The sequence below is a fragment of the Diabrotica undecimpunctata genome, unplaced genomic scaffold (genome assembly GCF_040954645.1).
Source record: "Diabrotica undecimpunctata isolate CICGRU unplaced genomic scaffold, icDiaUnde3 ctg00000655.1, whole genome shotgun sequence".
Taxonomy (NCBI): Eukaryota; Metazoa; Arthropoda; class Insecta; order Coleoptera; family Chrysomelidae; genus Diabrotica; species Diabrotica undecimpunctata.
Genome location: NW_027311937.1, coordinates 232430 through 257690, shown reverse-complemented (window position 1 = coordinate 257690; position 25261 = coordinate 232430).

Below are 25261 nucleotides of genomic sequence, written 5' to 3'. Positions count from 1 at the left end.
TGGCCATCTTGCATATCGAAACCTCCGGGCTGAACCTTTCCTCTGACTATGTTTAGTATACGGCACTTGTCTAGTCCAAAATTCATACTGATATCATTTGAGAAATTTTCTACAGTTTTTAGCATCTCATCTAGGTGGTTTCGAGTGGAAGCCATTAATTTTAAATCATCCATATACAACAGATGATTAAGCTTCGCTACAACAGTGTTGTTATTTTTGATGCTAAAACCTGAGTCAGTAGAGTTCAGCAGCTGAGATAGTGGGTTCATTGCTAGGCAAAACCAAAGTGGACTTAACGAGTCCCCCTGGAAAAGCCCCCGGTTAATAGGGATATCTTCAGTTTCGATATTAATTTCACCCGGTATTTGAAGGTGAATTTTAGTCTTCCACTCTGCCATTATATGCTTCAAAAAGGTCACGAGATTATCATCGACTTTATATATTCTCAATATATCTATAAGCCATTCATGCGGCACTGAATCAAAAGCCTTCTTGTAGTCAATGAAGGCAGTAAAAAGGTTTCTTTTTTTGTTGTATGCCTGGTTAGAAATGACTGAGTCGATAATAAGTTGTTCCTTGCAGCCCATGGACCCCTTAGCGCATCCTTTCTGTTGAGGCTCTATGATATTGTTCAGAGCACAATGTTGGTAGATACGCCGGGCCACACAGGATGTGACAAATTTGTACAAAGTTGGAAGACAAGTAATTGGGCGGTACTTTGCTGGATCTTGGGTGTTACTTTGATCCTTCGGTATTAGATAAGTGGTTCCCTGAGTAAGAAATGATGGTATTTCCTGTGAATTAGAAATAATATTATTAATAAATGCTGTTAAAAGCTCATGAACACTCCAAAACTTCTTTAGCCAGAAGTTTTGAACTCCGTCTGGTCCAGGAGATTTCCAGTTATGAAGCTCTTTGATAATGTTCGAGACTTCTTCAGTGGTGAAAGGTTCATAAGGAATATTACTGTAGTGTTGACAGTTGTTCGTCGTTTGTTCAATCCATCCAGCATTGTTGTTATGAGTAGCTGGCGTCGAAAGTTGGTTTCCCCAAAACTCATGAATTTCTTCTTGGCTTGGGTAGGATTTATTTACATTTTCTAAGGTGGAATTAAGTTTTCTATAGAAAGCCTTCTCTGCATTCTCAAAAAGTATATTGTCGCATTTACGGTTGTTACTAACTTTGTATCTCCTTAGGCGACCTGAATAAACGGAGAGTTTTTGTTTTAATGTGTCCAGGCAGTGTTGAGCTGTGTTGTTCTCTGGATCATGTTGTGAGTGTCTTGGAGTGTTCAGAATTATTTCTTCAGTTCTTTTAATTACTTTTCGACTTCTTACTCCTCGGATGTATTCTGTAATTTGTCCAATATCCCTGCGCAATAATTCAATTTTACTCAGCAGTCTTTTTTCCCAGGGTGCAATTCTGTTTTCAGTCCTTCCGATATTAGTTCCCCGCCGTGTTCTGATCTTAATGCCCATAACATTAGCAATTGCTGTTGCTGCACAATAAATCAGCATATGCAAATATTCTAATGTATGGGCTTCCACGATATAATTGGGTAGGACTTCAGTGTTCATAATTTGTAACAGCGCACCTAGACATTTATTATTATTATTATTATTATTATTAGAACAATATTTGGAGGAGGGTGTTTATGCCTCTAGGATACCCAAAATGTTTAGGGTAAGTATTACTAAGCTTCAATAAATTTAAAAATATATTAGAATATAACCACTAAGTCAAAATTTCTATACATTTTAGGTACTCTCAGTTTTACATTTTAATGGTGTTGGGAGTTACCAACGGGGCCTAGCTAACAATTTTTTAACATGCTTTAGTCAGTCAAGCCTCAGTCGCAATATTACTGAGGTCACTAATGTCTTAACCCTTAATAAGTGATTGTATCCTATGATATACATTGAATCTAAAAATTTTTACGAGAACTTCAATAAATTTGCGGCAAATCGAGCATTGTGTACTGTGAGATCCACAAGCAGACTAACGTATTATACGGTATGGTAACGGGTAGCGGGTGGGGAAATCCATTATTTGTCAGTGTGTTTTTAGCAGTGTAGTGATACGGTCGACAAAATGGAGACGGTAAGTTTTGTAAAGCAATAAAAGACCTTCTACCGTAGAATGGGGTGACTTTGATTCTATAAGGTGACTTTGATAAAACATGAATATTTTGTTTCAAGAGAGTATACAACCCAAATGTTTCGTCCGTTATGGTGGTTGTCTGAACTTGATTTCAGTGCACATGTTGATTCACTATAGCAGAAGGTGTTTGTGGCCAATATCAAAAGTATACGGTTGTAAATTCACCATTGAAGTTTTTGTTTGAATTTGAAGATTTTATATTGTGTTACTAAATTTAAACATACAGCTCTTACAATAGAATTGCAGGTAATTTTGTGTATGTTGCCTTAATGTAGGTCTAGTTGTCACTATTTTAAAATATTTAACCTAACTTATTTCCGTAACTACTCCATGAAATTGAATGATTTCTTATCCGGGGTCACTTTGATACATTTTTCAGGGTGACTTTGATACTTTATTTCTTTTTATAGTTTGCTTAATGAAACTTCAAACCGTTAATTATTTTCAGGATTTCGTCATTATCTGCATGAAAAGAAAAAATGCCGCGAGTTTATAAACGAAAGTTGGGATCAAGAAGCTACAAGAACTTCTCTGACGAAACTCTTGAACATGCTCTGCTTCAAATAGTAAACGGAAACTTGTCTGTTAAAGCCGCTTCAGAAAGATTTAAAATTCCGTATGGTACTTTATATAATAAATACAAAGGGAAGCATGTGAAGAAGCCAGGGGGCCAAACTGCGTTGACGGAGCTGGAGGAAAAATCAATCGTGCCCTGCATTGTCAAATGTGCAGATTGGGGATTTCCATTATCGACGCTAGATGTACAACTTTTCACTAAGAGTTATTTAGAAAGAACTGGAAGAATTATCTCTAAATTTAAAAACGGGGTAAGTCCTGGTAACGACTGAGTAAAACTTTTTTTAGAGAGACATAGTCAGCAAATCTCTGAAAGACTTGCGTCTAACATTACTAGAGCTCGGGCAGGTGTCACAAAAGAAACGATAGAATCATATTTCAATAATTTAAGAACAACTCTCTCAAATTGCCCTCCATCACACGTTTTCAATTACGATGAAACCAACGTTAGTGATGATCCGGGGAAAAGAAGATTGCTTTATAGAAGAGGGACCAAATATCCAGAACAAATCACTAATCATAGTAAAGCCGCCACATCAATAATGATATGCGGTGCTGCTGATGGTACACTACTCCCTCCTTATATAATATATCGCAGCGAACATATGTGGGATGCATGGACATTAAGAGGTCCACAGGGCTCTCCTTGTTGTAGTAGTGGATGTTGCGCAAGAGGAGCTAGATATAACCGAACAAAAAATGGGTGGATGGAGGTAACTTGTTTTACAGACTGGTTTGAGACCATATTATTACCCCACGCAAGATGGCTGGAAGGTAAAAAAGTTATGATCGGCGACAACTTGGCGTCTCACTTTTCAGATCATGTTTTAGAATTGTGTGAATTGCACAATATTTAATTTGCGTGCCTTCCCAGTAATTCAACACACATATGCCAGCCTTTGGATGTGTCTTTTTTTAAACCCATGAAAGTCTCTTGGCGAAAAGTTTTGACGGAATTTAAATTGCGACACCCAAAAATTACTGGTGTACCTAAAGATCAATTTCCGTCGTTATTAAAAAAATGCTTGGAATTAATGGATCAGACAATTGCAAAAACTGAGTACAAATGTGGAGATTGTGAAAAAAGTGCAATTAAGAGAGTTTTGAAGAATGGGTTCGAGGCTTGTGGCATGGTCCCTTTCGATCCAAATAAAGTCTTGAGTAAGATTACACCAATCAACCATGATGTTGATTATGTAGAACCTCTGATTAACGACAGCCCCACAGACTATCTGATGAATAAGAAGTCCGAGATAGAAGTTACTAAACGGCAAAGTAAAAAGAAACTTCATATCCAACCTGGTAAAAGTGTAAGTCGACATATAACGGCAGATGACAGCTCCTCCGATAGCGAGTTAAACAGCTATAATAGTAAAAGCGAAAATGAAATTGAAAATGAAGATTCTGTGGAGGACCAATCATATGAAGATGAGATGAATACAAAACCCTCCCCTGCTGAATTGAATGTTGGAACTTACGTGCTTGTAAAAATTATGTCAGGTAAACAAAAATGTAAAAATTACGTATATGCCGGAAGGATACAAGAGAAATTACCTTTTGACGAATACGAACTCATTGGACTTAAATCACTGGATGAGACCCATAAACATTTTAAAGTTGTGGAGACCGACGTTTTTAACGCTCCTTTCGATGATATCTTAGCAATTCTGAAGACCCCATCGGTTGAAACAAATGAAACAGCAACTACATGTACATTTCCTGGCAGAGTTGATGTTAAAGAAAAATAACTTTGATTTTGTTTCCGTTCAAAATACATTCTTTTGGCTTTTTTTACTATTTTATACTGTTTTACTAATTTGCTAAAATGTTTTTTACCTGAATAAAGTATTAGCTACCTGTAAAATTATTTATTATATACTAATTATTGTGCCTATAGCAGCTGTCAAAGTCACCCCAAAAATTAAAATTGAAATATCTAAAAATTGGCTTGATCGATTTAAAAATGGGTTGACATTGACACCATTACAGCTTTTATGCATCGTCCAAGCTATTTTAAAATAGGGTATCAAAGTGACCCCACATCAATGGGTGATTTTGATATACCATTACTTATTTTTTTTGAGAAAATCCTCAATTTAAAGATATATATACTAACAGTATAAATTACATAAACATAAGATGCATCCCAATGGACATTTTTCCACATTTTTGGGATTACCCATTCAAAAGTTACGTAAGAAAATATAAAAAAAATTAACAAAGTCACCCCGTTCTACGGTACTCATTGTTTTTCTTTATTTGAGAAGTTAGAAGCAGTGAAAATACTTTAAAAAATCTTAGTACATTTCTATTTTATAGTTATAATTTGTATAAAGTACCAACAACTTGTTTACACTTGTTTGTATCTGTCAAGATACAACACCTATAAAAATGTACGGAAAATCCAAATCTTATCTAGCTTTTTTTTTCAGCTTCCTACGGTTCCATGTGGCAGTTTTTATAGAAAAAACAGAGGTCGTCAAATTGTAGTACTACCCCCTGAAGATGCGAACGTTTCAGATGTTGGATCATCTAGTGATATGGACCCTAATTTCCTAATTTTGAACCAGACAGTTTACTTCCACACCTACCTACCGAAACAATCGAGCAACATCAAAATGAAGATGATGAATATGAAACGGATGATGAGATACCATTATCCATTAGAATTTCAAATGTGAAGGAAAGTAACCAAAAAAATAGAAAAAAAGTTGGGAGCAACTACAATTGGGTGAAAGAAAACTTTCAACGCAACAAAATCCCCATTGAAAGTGAGTATGAAGCTCCACCTAATGTACTTACACCTTTGCAATATTTTCAAATGTTTTGGGATGATTCTATTATGCAATATATTGTAGAACAAACGAATCTCTACTCTACTTTTACAACCGGGACATCAATCAATACTTCTCCATCTGAAATTAAAACATTTATAGGAATAGAAATTTTAATGGGTATAAGAACGCCATCATTCGAAGACTACTGATCAATCAACATACGCTACAGTATTATAGCAGATGTGATGCCCATAAAAAGATTTAAAAAACTACGTAGACTAATACACTTCCAAAATAACAGTGTAGATGCCAACCAAGATCGTTTATTCAAAATCAGGTACCTTTTGGAAAGAATTCGATCAAACTGTAATAAAATTGAAGGAGAAAATCAGTATTCTATTGATGAAATGATGATTAGTTACAAAGGACTCAAAGCAGAAAATCTTCGCCAATACTTGCCGAAAAAAGTGGGGTTTCAAAATGTTTGTAAGGGCAGGAGTTTCTGGAATAGTTTACGACTTTTTTATTTACACGGGATCCTCTACATTCGATCATATTGTTTTTTCTGAAAAATAATCTAACCTGGGTTCAGGCGGCAAAGTAGTTGTTCAACTGTGTAAAACAATTCCTCATCCTTTGGAAAGTATTGTATATTTTGATAACTGGTTCTGTTCATTAGAACTGATCACGCTGTTGAAAAATGAACGTGGAATAGACAGTCTGGGAACCATAAGAAGTAACCGATTACGTAATTGCACTTTGGAGTCTGATAAAATTCTGTTGAAAAAAGGTAGAGGATCCATTGACTACAAAGTTGAGAATAATGCAGGAATAGCTGTAGTAAAATGGGCATACACCAAATGCGTCACCTTGGCTAGTTCATATATATCACATAGCCCTATTGTCCAAATAAAGAGTACTGTAAAAATGAGAAAAAAAAAGTTGACGTTAGTTGTCCTCAAATAATAAAACAATACAACAAACATATGGGAGGCGTTGATTTAGCTGATATGCTGATCGCTTTATACAAAACACCTTTCAAATCGCGCAGGTGGTATTTGGGAATATTTACCCAGCTAATAGACATTTCTGTAAACAACGCTTGGCTGATATATAGAAGAGATTTGCAGGCTACTGAAAATGGAAAACATGATAAATTGAAAACGTTTCGATTACATTTAGCTTCATCGCTTCTAAAATGTGACAATATCACTAAAACTAGGAAATATGATTTTGCAGATGTGCAACCGTCTAAAAAAATTAGAGTACCAGTAACAGCCAGACCTACAGACGACGTCAGATATGACCAAATCGGACATTTTCCAACTTTTTTTGAGAAGGGGAGATGTAAACTTTGTGTAAGTGGGCAAACAACGGTTTTCTGTCAAAAATGTGGCTTACGTTTGTGCATTGTAAGTGCTAATAATTCTAGAAATTGTTTTACAATTTACCGTACAAAGAACAACTAGATAGATATATTTAATAAACAGAATGTAAAATTTTTAATATTTCACTTTAAATAAAATTTTGCCCGTTTAAGGGTTAATAAGGCATTGGACAAGAAGATGGATTAAATATCCAAGAAATGATGTGGAAAGAAATTTAAAAAAAGCCAGGTAATGTGATTAATATTATGGATTTATTATATACTATATAAAATATTTTTAAAGGTTTCACAATGTATTTCATATGCAAGAAATCATCGGAGTTGTGGATGGAACCCATGTAGCCATAGTGAAGCCGAGAAAAAATGAAAATATGTTTTTAAATAGAAAAGAATAGTTTAAATTGCCAGATAGTAAGTATTACAAATTATGAACTAGGTAAATTTCTACAATAATTATTTGTTTTATTGCAGATATGTGATGCAGACATGAACATAAAGCTAAATATATTAGCCCAGTGATCGGGTAGCACTCATGATGCATTTATTTGGCGTGCAAGTCGAATTGGAAGAGCTCTGCGTGCTAATTATGATAATGGTCAACATGATGACAGAATTTTGGGTATACGATTATTTATATATTTTATTGTATATTATCAAGGTAGCTTATTTTTATACTACTATTTAACAGACTAAAATATTCATTGTGATTTTTTACAGGTGAATCAGGGTATCCATGTCTTCCTTGGTTATTAGTACCATTTGCTCATCCAAATACACCAAGGCAAGAAAATTTTAATGACAGATTCAAAAGGTCTCGAAGTGTAGTAGAACGCTGCATTGGACTCTTCAAAGGAAGATTCAGATGCCTTTTAAAGGATAGGGTGTTACACTATTCACCGTATAAGGCCGCAAGAATAGTTTTAGCCTGTGCAATCCTGCATAACATTGCCAGTCATTATAGGGTAGAAGACCCAATCCCCCTTTCTGACGAGATTGATCTTGAGCCACTTCCAGTTCCTATCTTAGACCAACAAGATATTGTACTAAGAAATTTGAGCCAACAAAGTCGACAAAATTTATGTGGATCAATATTTTAATTATTTTTTTTTATTTATTGTTACATTGCATGTTTACAATCTACTCTATACACAGAGTAATAAGTAAATAGTTTGTAAGTAAATTAACCTGAGTTAGATACCGTCCAGTGACGGTTCTCTAGTATTATTGAGGTAGATCTTCTGGCCATACCCTCTTCAATCTTCTTTCGGCAAGAGGTTTGGTGAATAAGTTATTTATCAGTTCATTGTTGTGATCAGTGGTGCGATTTTTATATTTAATTGAGTGTTTCTTTATTATGTCCAGTATTATGTTAAGTAATGGGATGTCCAGATCATTGTGAAGTGTTTGGTTAGATATATACCATGGAGCTTTACTTATACAGAGTATTTTGGATTGGAATGTTTGAAGTATCTTCGTATTTGAAGGTTTACTACAGCCCCATAGTTCTATTCCATATGTGCCCAAACTGGTATAAGTATAGCTTTGTACAGAAGCAGTTTATTTTCAAGAGATAACTGAGACCTTTTGTTAAATAGCCAGTTCATATTTTTTAGTTTAAGATCTAGTTGTTTCCGTTTAGTTTTAATGTGCGTTGTCCATGTAAGTTTTTCATCCAGGTGCAATCCCAAATATTTGACTGGTTTTGTAGGAATGGGAGTATTATTAATATAAACTTGTGGACACGTGGATTTTCTTTCTGTAAAAGTAATTTGTACTGATTTGCTAGCATTAACACTGATCTTCCATTGCTTAAGCCAGTTTTGTAATTGATCTAAATGATTTTGTACTTTTTGTGATGCTACATTAGGGTCGATATCCACTGCCAAGATTTCCGTATCATCCGCAAATGTAGCTAAGAAGGTATCATTGCTGATTGAAACGTCTGCTGTAAATATTAGATACAGAAATGGGCCCAAAACGCTACCCTAGTGAAGCTGACTCTTCTGGAGATTCTGATAAAGATCCAATATTTCAAGAGGAGAACTGGTCTGATATTACTGATTTCTCAGATTATGAAATCCCAGAAACGAAAGGCAAAAAGTTGACAAGGTATAGAACCAACGAACCAAAAAACTGGAAAGTTAATATTACGAAAGAAAAGCGAGCTAAGTGTCTCCCGTATAAAAACCAAAAAAAAGAATGCCCTGCAAAGTTTTCTAAGCAAGTTGATTGCAGTACTTGTAGGTTTAAATGCACTTCCAATTTTACGCAACAAGAGAGAGAAACTATTTGTAAAACTTATTGGGGACTGGGTAATTTTCTTAGGCAAAAAGACTTTATTTTAAAATACGTAACACGACTGGAACCTAAACGCAGAAAAGTAGCGGAAAACAGCAACGCTCGAAGTATCTCAAAATTTTACTTTTTAGAAAATGATCGAGGTAGATACAGGGTGTGTGCAAAATTTTTTGAGAAAACACTTTGTATTTCAAATGGCCCTGTTAACACCGCTATTACAAATCAAAGTGCTGTTGGATGTTTTGTGGGAATAGACAAAAGAGGCAAAAAAGCTTTTGCAAACAAAAGTACCGAGAATCAAATTGCTATGGTAAAAAAACACATTGAACAATTTCCAGCAATGGAGTCACACTATGTCCGTAAATTAACCAAAAAACTCTACTTAGATAGCAGGTTGTCAATCTATAAGATGTATAACCTATACAAGAATGATTTTTGTAAAAAAAATAACTTGGATAATCCAGTCAGTGAAAAAACTTATCGTAGAATATTTTGCAACAGTTATAATTACTCTTTCTTTAAACCAAAAAAGGATCTTTGTTCAACATGCTCCAAATATAAACAAGCTTCGACTACTGAAAAACGTGAACTGGAAGCTCAATATACTTTTCATTTAATGAGAAAGAATCAGTGTAACGAAGCAAAAGACAACGATAAGATACGCTGTAAAAACGACCCTACCTTTACTATGTGTTCCTTTGACCTGCAAAGTGTCCTGCAATTACCTTCCTCTGGTGTTTCTGTGTTTTATTATTCCAGAAAAATTTGTGTATACAACCTCACTATTTATGTTGGTTATGGGGAAAAAGCACATTGCTTCACCTGGAATGAGCTGAATGGGAAACGGGGGAGTAATGAAATAGGGTCAATTTTGTTCAAGTTTTTACAATCACTCCCTTCCGTAGTTAATCATGTTTCTCTCTTTTGTGATACATGCAGAGGGCAAAATAGAAACCAAAATGTTGCTGCGATGATGTTGTATGCTGTACAAATTATTCCAAACCTAAAGATAATTGAAATCAAATTTTTGGAGTCAGGGCATTCTCATATGGAATGCGACTCAATGCATTCAGCAATAGAGTCTGCAAAAAAATATGAGAATGCCTTTACTATGAACGATTGGGCGAGAATATTTAAATCTGCTCGTTCCTTCAACCCAAAAAATAAAAAGAAAGGTAAATATGAGGTGAATATCCTTAAATATACAGACTTTTTCAACCTGCAAGAGTTATCCTCAAAACTTATTAAAAACAGAAATAAAGATGAGAATGGGGAAATAGTTTCATGGTTGAACATTAAATACTTGAAGTTTGAGAAGGAAAATCCCGAAGCATTCTTTTACAGATATGACCATTCAAGTGACTATAAAAAAGTAAATATCAGAAGAAGTAGCTGCCTGGTATACAAACTTACCTTCAGTTGAAACAACAGACTCAGATCGTTTACCGGAACCTAATCATAGTGACTCTGAAGATGAATGACTTCATTTATTCAATTTTTTATTCATTTTTTATTACAAAAGAAGAATTTGTTTATTTATTCAGTTTTTTATTCAATTTTTGTTATAAAATTTCACTATAATAAAATCGCAATCCAGTTCATTAATTGTTTTATTTAAGGTTTTAGCCAATTTACTTGCAGAAAAAATCATTAAGTACTAAAACTCCAAAAACTTCATAAATATCAACAACAGAGGTAAATTATTACCTTGGTATTATAATTAGGCATATTTACGTCAAAACTTTCAAGTTTCATAACAATCAAAACAAAAATGAAATTTTAGTCAAATAAAAAGTGTTTAAGTCCAATTTTCTCAAATAGTTTGTGGCAGCACTTAGTGACTTTTTCTTGTCAACAGACGATATATATATATATATATATATATATATATATATATATATATATATATATATATATATATATATATATATATATTATATATATATATATATATATATATATATATATATATATATATATATATATACAAAAATGTTTTGCATAATGTAATATAATGCAAAATTATCCACCTAAACTGGTCAAATCTATGTTTTTTTAACAAAATACTTTATTATATATATATATATATATATATATATATATATATATATATATATATATATAATTGTATGTTTTGAAAAAACAATAAACAAAATTTAATGGATTAACAATTTGTTATCATTATTTATAATATGTATTATAAATATATTTTTTTTAATTTGTACAGATATAAGAACTAATACTAAATATACTCTATTTCCACATCTTGCATCAATGCAAGACTGAATGCGATATCCCATGCTTCTTATAAGTGTATTAATGTAGTTCTGGTCCATGGTACCCCATTCTTCAATTGCTGCTATTCTAAGGTCTTGTAGCGTCCTTGGGGGTGGCTGCCAAGACTGAATTTTTCTTTTGAGCATATCCCATCCGTGCTCAATGGGATTGAGGTCATGTGAGTAAGGTGGCCATTGTAATCTGATGATATCTTCTGTCTCTAAAAAATCTGCCACATGTCTCATACGATGGGGAGGCGCATTGTCGTCCATAAAAATAAATTCTGGACCAACAGCTCCTCGTCACAATTGTACAACAGGTCTAAGAATGGTATTAATATAAATTTGTCCATTCATGTTACCAACAATAGGAATTAAAGGAGTTTCATTGTTTAGCACGATGCCGCGCCAAAACATTATGGAGCCACCTTGATATGAGACTCTTTGGACAGCTTGGTTAAGTCTATCTTGTCGATTTGGGTTCCTCCAAATCCTAATTCGGTGATTACCCGACAAAAGGCTAACTTTTGTTTCATCAGAAAATAACACGTTTCCTCATCTGTTGTCATGCCATTGTAAATGTTCATTGGCCCATTCCAGTCGAGTCCTTTTCTGCTCTAACGTAAGCTTTGGTACAAACAATGGTCTTCTTGTAAATAAATTCGCCGAATGTAACCTGTTTCTAATAGTCTGATCGCAAATTACAATATTATGAGCTTGCTGGAGCTCTCTTCTAATAGCTGGGGCAGTCATAGTGGGGTTTCTCCGGGCAGTTAACGTTAAAAAGCGTTCTTGGACATTGGTAGTAATTCTGTGTCTTCCGCTTTTTGGACGATCGCTAACAGAATTTGTCTCTCGATATTTTTTCACAATCCGGGACACATCACTCTGATTAACTTCAACCCGGACAGCAACGTCGACTTGTGTGTGGCCTTCCTCAATCAAAGTAACGATTCTAGCTCTGTTGAACTCAGATATCACTTGTCTATTCATATTGTTCAATACAAAGCGAATAAAACGCAAACCAATTTTTACAAATATCGGTTTTCGAAAACTGATGAACACAATATGAATACTGAGAATCTTTGCGATGATTAAGAAACAAAAAACAAGCAATAAAATACATTATTTTAGTAGACAAAAAGAAAACTGCAAAAAATTTCAAATGAGAAACGGTTAGAGGCGTTACAGATAATATGCAAAACATTTTTGAGTGTATATATATATATATATATATATATATATATATATATATATATATATATTATAAAAAAAAATGAGTTAAATTATTATTAAATTTCACAAGAGTGTAATTCGTTCTCCTTAGTAACCCTATTGGATGATTTCTGGGAAGGGAGTTCCCTAATCCGCTATCTAGTGTCCATTGCCCCTATTCTTGAATTTCAGGGAGTAGAAATTGCAAGAGAAAGTGACGTAAAAGTAGGCGTGGCTCCCTAAATGATTGAAGAACAAAGAATATTTAATTATCTATAAAGTACTTAAATATATATATATATATATATATATATATATATATATATATATATATATATATATATATATATATATATATATTGATTTAGAGTATCAGCAATCGGTCAGGAAATAAAACTCTATTTGTTCAGTCTCAATATTTCGTCACGATTTTGTGACTTCTTCAGGAGAAAACTGTAAATTTATTAGAATAATTAATGATTACATGTAAACAAAATGAATATTTTAATACTTACAACTATAAGAATGAAAATTTAAATTTTTCTGGCATATCTAAATAAATGACATATTTTTGTTTGATTTTATTAAGGAGTGTTATGGTAACCGCAATATGTTATAGAGTGAATTCCCGTTGTACAATTTTCAGCGAGTAGGTTAAAATAAACAATTACTATGACAGTATTATTCACTTTATAAAGTGGAAAGATGGAATTAATAAAATTGAGAAAGAATCAGGAACACGATAAATTGATCTATAAAATGTAATTGATGGTATGTAGTCAGTTACTGCAATACTGATATTTAGGAATGTAATAAAATTATAGGTACAGTTACTAGAGAATTACTATAATAAGTATGTGTTTAAAGGTTAAGATCTATCATATTATATATTGTTTAGTATGTTGCAGTAGATATTACTTAAATGATTGGTGTCTGTCTTATAATTGATAGATTCAGGAGTTTTATTAATGTGTACCATTTCAAGGAAAAGCCGATTTTTATAATTATCAACTTGTTCAAGATTTTTACATTATTAAAGTCAAAGTTATGTCCTGTCTTCAAGTGGTGGTCCACTAAGGCACAAGAGTTTTTTTGTATGTTACAGTCACTTTTGTGTTGAGTGACACGTTTTTTAAGCCACTGTTGACTTTGACATTGACTTTCATTCTTATAGTTGTAAGTATTAAAATATTCATTTTGTTTACATGTAATCATTAATTATTCTAATAAATTTACAGTTTTCTCCTGAAGAAGTCACAAAATCGTGACGAATTATTGAGACTGAACAAATAGAGTTTTATTTCCTGACCGATTGCTGATACTCTAAATCAATATTTAAAACAGTACGGTCGAAAAAATAATTTGAAAAATAAAAAACGATGGGCTTTTATCAGAATATTCGTAACACCTATGGAATCCACACTGTAAAGTTAATGAAGAAATGGTCAACATCAAACCAGCAGCTTGCAAAATGTACCAACAGAAGAATATTTTTATTACGATTCAGAAAAAGAAACATATCACCCAGACATATTCAAGACAGCAAAAAGAACATTGAAAATCTTCTAACTACCAATACAAACCGATTTTTAAACAACAAAATTGAAAACTTTATATTAACATTAAATCGCAAAACTTTATCTTTGGAGATTAAGGTAACATGCAATAAAATTTCATATTTAAATCGTACCATAACCAACATAAAAATTGAACTAAAAAATCTTATTCCCATTGCAATTTTCAGTGAATACTCTAATCGATTAAAATCCAGTTTTGAATCAACTTTTAAAAAAACTAAACAACGAAACACTGACAAATTTAATGCGTTAATAAACAATTTAGACACAAATACACTATTCCTAAACAACTCAAAATGGTTTAAAAATATTTCGACAGTTGACATACCACTAGATATCTCAGACTTGTTATCACTCGGTCCAAAATTTGGTGTCTCATGTAATAACAATGATATAAATATACAACATTTTTTAGCTGACATCGAGAACATTATCGAAGATATACCCAGCACATCTAAAGATTTACTAAGAGCAAAGGTAACCAATATAACAACGAATTTTATTCAAAATCCTAATACCGTAAAATTCTCTCATCTTAAAACAACATTTTATAAAACAAAAAAATTTCTCAAGGATCATCCTGACTTATACATTCTACCAGCAGACAAAGGAGGATGTACAGTCGCAATGGACAAATTAGACTATATTCAAAAAATAGATACTCTTTTACAAGATAATACAACATACACTCAAATTAACAATGATCCGACTACCTCCATCCAAACTACATATAATAAATTAATAAAAACTTTAAAGAACGAAAATAAGCTTACAGAACAACAAGCTAAAGAACTAAAAATTTACAATTCTGACATACCCAAATTATATGGCCTACCAAAAATACATAAAGCAAATATACCACTACGTCCAATTGTAAGTACTATAAACTCCACAACTTACAACCTATCCAAATTCTTGGGAAATATACTTACACAGACATTTGAAAATGAGCCAAGTTTCAATACAAAAGATACATTTTCTTTTGTCAATGCTGTAAATGGAATTCAACTACCAGATAACTATGTTTTAATATCATTAGATGTAGTGTCATTGTTTACTAACATCCCAATAAAGTTAATCATTGAAATCATACAAGAAAAATGGTCTAAAATAGAACAATTCACGTCATTATCTAGGAAAGATTTCCTGTCATTATTAACATTCTTATTTGACAGCACATATTTTTGTTTTTGTGATAAATTCTATAAACAAATATTTGGAACACAAATGGGCAGTCCTATTAGTCCTATTTTAGCAACAATTATCCTAGACCATTTATTAGACCTTGGAATCTCAAAATTGCCGTTTTCACTAGCATTTATTTATAAATTTGTTGATGATATAATATGCAGTGTACCATTCAACCATATTCAGACAATACAAACGATCTTTAATTCACTCCATCAAAATATTCAATTCACTGTCGAATATGAAAATGAAAATAGTATACCTTTTCTAGATACCAAAGTCATAAGAACTAATGATAACAAAATCATATTAGATTGGTATCAAAAAGATACTGCATCCGGCAGATTTATAAATTATTATTCTAATCATCCTAGAAGTCAAAAATTTAACACAATTGTATCTATGAAAAATCGTGTAACGACAATCTGTGATCGGAGTTTCCTAGATGTCAATTTAAAGAAACTTTTTGAAATGTTTTTAAACAATGGCTACCCAAAACATATATTAAAAAAACTTATTTATAACACTAACTTTTACAATAGAGCTTTAATAAATAATTCACAACCAGTTTCATATAAAAAAATACCTTTCATAAAAAAATTTAACAGACCAAATTGTCCCACTTTTCAAAACATTTCCGAACATTAAATTAATTAAATACAATCCACTTCTAAATTCAAGGTTATTCACAAAAATAAAAGCTAAAACTCCAAATTCATTAATGAGTAATATAATTTATAGAATAAATTGCAGTCAATGTCAAAGTTGTTATATTGGTCAAAGTCAACAGTGGCTTAAAAAACGTGTCACTCAACACAAAAGTGACTGTAACATACAAAAAAAACTCTTGTGCCTTAGTGGACCACCACTTGAAGACAGGACATAACTTTGACTTTAATAATGTAAAAATCTTGGAACAAGTTGATAATTATAAAAATCGGCTTTTCCTTGAAATGGTACACATTAATAAAACTCCTGAATCTATCAATTATAAGACAGACACCAATCATTTAAGTAATATCTACTGCAACATACTAAACAATATATAATATGATAGATCTTAACCTTTAAACACATACTTATTATAGTAATTCTCTAGTAACTGTACCTATAATTTTATTACATTCCTAAATATCAGTATTGCAGTAACTGACTACATACCATCAATTACATTTTATAGATCAATTTATCGTGTTCCTGATTCTTTCTCAATTTTATTAATTCCATCTTTCCACTTTATAAAGTGAATAATACTGTCATAGTAATTGTTTATTTTAACCTACTCGCTGAAAATTGTACAACGGGAATTCACTCTATAACATATTGCGGTTACCATAACTCCTTAATAAAATCAAACAAAAATATGTCATTTATTTAGATATGCCAGAAAAATTTAAATTTTCATTCTTATAGTTGTAAGTATTAAAATATTCATTTTGTTTACATGTAATCATTAATTATTCTAATAAATTTACAGTTTTCTCCTGAAGAAGTCACAAAATCGTGACGAAATATTGAGACTGAACAAATAGAGTTTTATTTCCTGACCGATTGCTGATACTCTAAATCAATATTTAAAACAGTACGGTCGAAAAAATAATTTGAAATATATATATATATATATATATATATATATATATATATATATATATATATATAGTAAACTCTTAAATATTGGGGAAATCTGCAAGATATATATATATATATATATATATATATATATATATATATATATATATATATATATATATATATATATATATATATATATATATATATATACTACTAAGGATTTCCACAGTTTTCACTGTCTTCCTTCACTCAACCGTTTTCTCCAATTTTCCCTGTCATTCCAGTCTCCATCTCGCAGGGTTCTTTTCTCCATAGCCTCGTCCATTTCATCTCTGAATGACCTTCGGGGTCTTCCTCTCCTTCTTCTTCCAATCGGGCTCCATTCTGTGATTTTGTTTATCCAGCGTCCTCTGTCCGCTCTTCTGACGTGGCCGTATCAGGATAGTCTCTTCTCCTCTATATAGTCGATTATGTCTGATTGCACTCCATTCTCCGCTTAATCTCTGCGTTTTCAATTCTGTCTCTTTTTGTAAGTCTACAGCTTCTCCTCAGGTACTCCATTTCTACTGCTCTTATTCTACCTCTATTTCTCTTGTTTATTGTCCAGTTTTCGGACCCATATGTCAGGATACTTCTTGTCAGGGTATTATATATTCTCTTTTTTGTCTTTATCGTAATGTTCTTATCCCACAACACTGAGTTTAGTTGTCTTATACAGTTTCTTGTTTGTCTCAGTCTGTTGTTTATATCTTCTTCTGTTGTTCCCTGGTTCGATACTTCTTCTTCTTCTTCATGTGCCTTGTCCGTTCCGAACGTTGGCAATCAACATGGCTATTCTGACTTTGTTTGCGGCAGATCTGAATAGTTCAGCAGATGACAATCCGAACCATTGCCGCAAGTTTTGGAGCCACGAGTGTCTTCTCCTCCCTGGACCCCTTCTGCTGTCTATTTTCCTTGGACGATCAGTTGTACTATGGTTCCTAAATACTTGAATTTATCTGTTCCATTTATTTGTCTTCCCTCGTCTATCTCTAGGTTTCTCATATCCTTGTTTTCTGTTGTTAGGTATTCGGTTTTCTCTAAGTTTATTTCCATTCTGTTGTTTTTATATTCTTCTTCTAGTTTTCTGAGCATAAAGCTGAGATCTTCTTCATCTTGTGCGATGACTACTTGATCGTCGGCAAAACTTAAGGTGTATAGGTATTCGTCTCTTACTGGTATGCCCATTCCTTCGCACTTTCTCCTCCATGGTTTGAGTGTCTTTTTCAAGAATATTTTAAACAGAGTAGGGGACATAGCACAGCCTTGTAGAAGTCCTTTTGTCGTCTTAAATGGATTGTAGGCTTTATTTCCACATTTAATAGCTACTTTGTTTTCTTTGTATAGTGCTTTAACTGCTTTTATTAGTGTTTGTCGGATTCCGAGATCATTCATTGCTTCCCATAATTTGACTCTAGGTATTGAGTCATATGCTTCTTTAGATCAACAAAGGCCAGATGGACCGGTCTACCTTTTGCCATTTTCTTCTCTATCAGTTGTTCTAATGTGTACGTATGATCTAGGCATGATTTTCCTACTGTGAACCCTGCTTGGTCTTCTCCAATTTTTCCTATTATTTCAGTTTCTAGTTTTTCCTTAATAATTTTCCCGTAAAGTCTACCTACGACGATATTATACTAATTCCTCTATAGTTTTCACATTTTTCCTGTTTCCTTTCTTATGTATGGATGTGATGTATGCTTGTGTCCATTCCGCAGGTATTTCTTCTCCATTTAGTCCTCTTTCGAACATTCTATGTAGCATGCGGAATAACTTTTCCGTTCCGTTTTTAATTAGTTCGTTTGGTATTCCTCCGGGTCCTTTGGCTTTTTTGTTCTTCAATGTCCTGATTGCTCTCTTAACTTCTGCCAGGCTTATTTCTATCTGGTCGTATGCCCCATTTCCTGCATGTTCTATATTCTCTTTCTGAAATTGGGGACGGTTTTCTGTAAGTAGTTCTACGTAGTATTCTTGCCACTCGTTTTCACTAATTTTGCCGATCTGGGTTTTCTCTGTCTTATTCGTTGAAGTGCTTTTAATATTCGCCATGATTCTGAATTTCTCGTTCCTCCGATATGTCGTTCTATCTCTGTGCATGCTTGTTCCATCGTTCGCTCTTTTCATTTGTTACTCTTTTCTTTACCTCTCTGTTTTTCGCTCTATATAGGTCTAAGTCTTCCTGTTTTTTGGTGTTTAGGTATTTTATGTGTAGTTTTTTCTTTTCTTTTATGCATTTCAATGTGTCTTCCATTAATTTGATATTCTGATGGGTTTTCAAATCAGTTAAATATACATGAGATCGAAAGTTAGTAATATATGGAAAGAAGAGAATGGGGAAGGTACAGAGCGTTTATCTAAGGAAAAATTCGTAGAACTTCTAAGTGAAACTTAGCAAGAAGCTATGCTCTCACAAAATATTATATCTGGTTTTGAGACTACTGGTGTGTATCCTGTAAATAGTCAAAAATTTCCTGAATTTCCAGACTTTTGGTGAAAATACTAGTGGATTTATTAACAAAATATTAATAAATGAAGCTGAACCATCGTCATTCACACTGTAGCTAAATCTGCAACATCAATTGCAGAATTAGATATGTCTAGTTTTATTTCTCCAACCAAAGACAAACTGGAACGTATATTTCATGTGGAGTCAACAAGAACAACAAGAAAACTTGACTCTGACACAATTAAAAAAATTGCTCCCACAGAGAAAAGATAATCCCTCGGCTAAAACAGATGGCCTATGGAGAAGTATTAACTGCTAGTGACGTTTTGAATAGAATGAAGGAACAGGAGGATCTTAGAAAGCAGAAATACAAAGAAACGTAAAGAGTCATTGTCGTCATCTGACGATAAGATGATGATTATGATTGGGAAGAGATAAAGATATTGATTGGGATGAAAATGAAATTAAGGTTATAGCTCTAAAATGTATGAATGGTACCTGCAAGCAATTTGCCGTACAGGAAACTGACATTAGTTTCGTCAACTTCGAAGAAATTATTAGTATAGTCCCTGAGCCAAATATTTTTATGAAAGGTGAATGATTTACAAGCTTCCTAATAAATTAGATATTTTTGAACGTCAGTGAATAAGTGAATATTTATAATTATAAAAATTCGTTTGTTATACCTATGTATTTTATTTTGATAATAGTAGAGTAAATAGACTGGCAAAAGGCTTCTAGAATAGATTTTCGTGGGCACTTTGTTGCTAAAATGTAAAACCCATTTTTTTTGGTTTCTAATATTTTTGTAATGCAAAATCACTTGGTCGTCCAAAAATCGTAGTGGGAGGAGAGTGGTGGGGAGCCTTACAAAAAAAAATGCAATTTTTTTTTCATCATTTTTCGCATGAACAATATCCGAAAATTCATTCCTCAAATTTGCATACCTATCCGGACATTAGAAATATTGTTTTTTTATTTATAAAAATACGTTAAACCATTGTTGTATACGGAGCGCCTTCATACAAAATCACTTGCTCTGAAAACCCATATTTTTAAAATCGTTTACCTCGCTCTACCTCGAAAAATATTGGGTTTGGCAAAAAATGGCTTCCTATAAACGTTATAGACCAAACATCAGAGAACATGTGGGTTTTTTTTAAAATGTTGATTGGATAATTAGTTTAAAAAAAAAATAAATAAATCGAATGTCATGTCACGACGGACAGTGGCGAACGCAGAGATGCGAGGGAGGGCGAGATTCCTATGCCATAGTCAACCGCAAATCGACTCTACTGATGGTGATGTTGTTACGGTCGTTTTTACCTCGAGACGCTGTTGTGTTATATGGTTATATATATTCTAGCGCAACAAGTGTTTTTTTTTGCACATGTGCATTCTTTTTCATAAGCTTTGTTTTTAGCGCGAAATCCACTAAGATTATTATAAGTGAGACATAATAAAGTTCTTATGTGTTAATTATATTATTAACAGTGATTAATTAAACTTATTGGTAAGTTAACAATATTTTAGTACTTACTTATTATTACAGTTAGTATTTTTTTTTGTATCCATCTAGAAATGGATTTAACGAACAGCAGCAGCTCTGACAGCGAACTTGAGTCAAAAATCAAATTAAGGCATGTTTCTTTCCATAAATCTGATGTCGAACAAGACGTTTTTATTCAAAATGTGTGTCTTATTTGTTTGGAAGGAGGAAGGCTGGTTAACTCTCAAGAAAGATCAAAAAAAACTTTTATTGAATGCACGAGCGAACGTATGAAAAATTGTCATGAGAATAAATACATGCGGCATATATTCTCAAAGTTTGATGATCTAAAAAATCAAGATTTTTAAAATTGCACAAAAACTGTTATAAATCTTATACGAGCTCAAAGAACATTGCCAAAAATACTAAACTGCCATTTGATTTTCGTAGAGAAGATATTTTTCAAAAACGGCCCTTGAACAGCTCTTTAATTTACAAAAGTGCATCTTTTGTCAAAAGCACTCACCGAATCAAAAACTATGCCAAGTTATGACTAATAATATGCAAGAAAAAATAACCACGACGAATCTGACACTTTTAGTTTCGGGGCATCGGAGCAACACATTCTAGTCAAAATGTGCCAAACTATCCGAAGCAAGATAAACAAGATGTCAACTGAGTCCGATTTAAAAAAGAATGATTGTTAGAGACTACAAAAAGTCTATTCCTGAAAGCTTGTATTCTCTTGTTAATCTTATTGTCCGCAATGAAAGCGATAATGAAAAAAAAAATTGAAACTGTAAGCATTTTCCAAGATATTATTTTTGCCTGTTCGAATGGAAAAATAAAAACTCCAAAGCATATTGGGCTAGGACTTTTAGTTCACCAGGAAACCAGGTCGAAAAAACTCATTGAAGCAATACACGCTTGCGGTCATTCAATTTCATACATCGGTACTCTTAGAGTGCGTAACAGCATCGCCAAAGAAGAAATTCAACTTTACTTGGAGAATAATCATGTGACCATACCGAGACAATTGGTACCCAATCGATTCGTTCAATTTGCTGCTGACAACATTGACATTTTGGAAGAGACTTTGGACAAAACACCTACTTTTCACGGAACCCAAATTGCTGCCTTCCAGAGAGAACCATTTAATGAAAATATACCTGGACAATTTAAATTTTTGCCGTATAATCAGAAGCTGGTAATACCGAATGATTTTCATTCCCTTAACAAAATTTATTTTGACAAATCAAAAAGAAAAGTACAATCTGAGGAAAATAAACTGAGCTTCATAGAAAACGGTCAGAATCTTAATAATAACATACGATATCGTAACATGGCATGGTGCATTTGCAAAATGAGGGACTCTGTTAAGGATGAAACCGTTATCCACAGTGGTCAGGATTTCATAAACGGACTGTAGAGGATAAATCACATATAACGACCTATGGCTACTTACCTGTGCTACTCCATGTCTCGTCAGAATATGATACCGTTTGGACTGTTATCATAAAGTGCAATGAAATTGCTAAGAAGCTAAATAACAGATACACCGTACTGACGTTTGATCAAGCGATCTATTATAAAGCTAAAGAGCTCCAATGGTCCCAGTCAGAAGACACAAAAACGTAGTCATTCGTCTAGGTGGATTTCACATGGTTCTGAACTTCCTCAAAATAATTGGTCAGTTCATGAAAGATTCTGGACTTGCTGATGTATGATTGGAGATCTCTATGCTCAGTCCACAATTGATGGTATTTTATCTGGCAAAAAATACAATAAAGCTATACGAGCCCATAAGTTGACTACGAAGCTTTGTCAAGATTATTAATAAATCTTTATAAGAAGTGGCTTTTAGAGTGTGGCACTTCTTCTGTACATTATATTAACTTAATTCATCTTTGTACATCGGAAATCATCGATACTTTCAGGAGAAAAGAAGACGTTATGCAACCCTCCGATAAAATCTCAACTTTAACTCGTGAACTTTTGACAGAGTTTCCAGAATTCATTGCAGCTCAAACTGCCACAGGCAAATACTGGAATGCATACTTGGAAATGGTAGATATTCTATTAGAATTTGCCATTTTAGATATGTATATCCCAAGCTTTTGAAATTTAACCACTTTACTACGTCCTTAGTAAGCTTTATAATAATAACAATAATCTGTAAGAACATTTTTGGGGATACGGGATATTCCTACATACCAAGTCACCTAGGGCTCGATAACACGGAAAGAGTCCCACCAGAGCTCAATTCTTTTAATATCGTAAGTATCTGAGATGAGTGAATTTTCCCCTTCGAGGGAGTGCGTGCCGTATGGCTAAATCTGGATAATATTAATAATTTAATAATAATAAGTATACAACCTTAAAGATATACAACAATACCTATTATAATAATATAAATACTACTATCACTTAGCAAATACAGTATTTTAAAACTGTTAATAATCTGACAACAAAACGAGCCAAAGAAGTCACTATTTACGCTAGAAGAGTATTCATCCTCCTTAAAATCAGCATCACAATGAAAAAACGACCATAACAACATCGCCATCAGTAGAGTCGATTTGCGGTTGACTAAGGCATAGGAATCTCGCCCTTCCTCGCATCTCTGCGTTCAGCACTGTCCGTCGTGACATGCCGTTCGATTTATTTAATTTTTTCTTAAACTAATTATCCAATCAAAATTCTAAAAAAACCAGCATGTTCTCTGATTTTTGGCCTATAACGTTTATAAAAAGCAATTTTTTGCTAAACCCAATATTTTTCGAGGTAGAGCGAGGTAAACGATTTTAAAAATATGGGTTTTCAGGGCTAGTGATTTTGTATGAAGGCGCTCCGTATACAATAATGGTATGACTTATTTTTAAAAATAAAAAAAAAATATTTCTAATGTCCTGATGGGTATGCAAATTTGACGAATGAATTTTCGGATATTGTACATTTGAAAAACGACGAAAAAAAATATTTTTTTGTAAGGCTCCCCACCGCTCCCCTCCCACTACGATTTTTGGACGACCAAGTGATTTTGTCTTACAAAAATATTAGAAACAAAAAAAAATGGCTTTTACATTTTAGCAACAAAGTTCCCACGGGATAGCACAATAGGATCCTATTTAAACTATACTATAATAATTGTTTTTAAGTTTCCTTAGCACATTTGATATATTCGGGGGTAATTGAAGACATTGGCGTGTTTAATGAAACCAATTTGCACGATTTTTAGACTGCAAACCATTTTACTCTAGTTTCGTTTAGATTATGTTTAACAGAACCAGAGATCGTTGTTTACATTTACCCCCTTTTTTAGTTTTTTTCTTAACATTTGTGGGGTAAATGGAAACATTGGCTATCTTATTTTTTTGTGACTTTTTCTTACTAGTTTTTAAGACATTCTACCGTAAACTTTTTCGTATAATGGCCAAAAGCTTTTATTTTATTAAAATATGAAACAGTATATTTTTAAATAAATTTCAAATGCTTAGACATCATGAAACTTCAAATAGGGTTTCCAATTATCCTGACTGACCCTACTAAATATCGGTTTCATAAAAGATGGGCTCGTTTTTTAAATGTGTCTTATCTTATTAGAGAGTTTTTAAGCCCCTTATTTCAGTAACGTTAAACGTTATTCTGCTCATGCGCATTAACAGAAAAATAACGGATTACTTTATTAGCGGATAAGGTATTCCCTTAATAGAGAGATATCGCAACGTCAAACGTTAATACCGCATTGATACGTAAATAACGGATAACGGTCTGTTGAAACACAGGTATCAAGAGAGTTATCGCAAATTGTTCTGAGGGGTACGATAAGTCTTAACGTTATTATGACAACCGATGTTTGGCATTAAATGTAACCTAGAAATTAATGTGAGTCATAGCCATACTCGAATATAACTACTTGTACTTAACTGTTTTTTTATTGAATAATGGATTTGGAAATTGATGCAGCAATAATAGCTGGTGCTGATGATAACGAAATTGAAGACTTAATTCTTGTTAATTTGCTACAAGGAGAAGATATTGAGCAGGTAGACGTGCACTTTAATTTTAATGATTTAACCAATAGTCAATGTAAAGATTTCTTTCGGTTTAGCTCCGATAACATTAGATTATTGGTTAATTTGTTAAGAATTCCAAATGAAATTCGAACTGCCAATAGGAATAAAGTAGCAGGTAAACAAAGTATACCAAATGTAGTTGTATCAAATGATTTAAAGTTTATTATTTTTAGGTTTAACTGCTC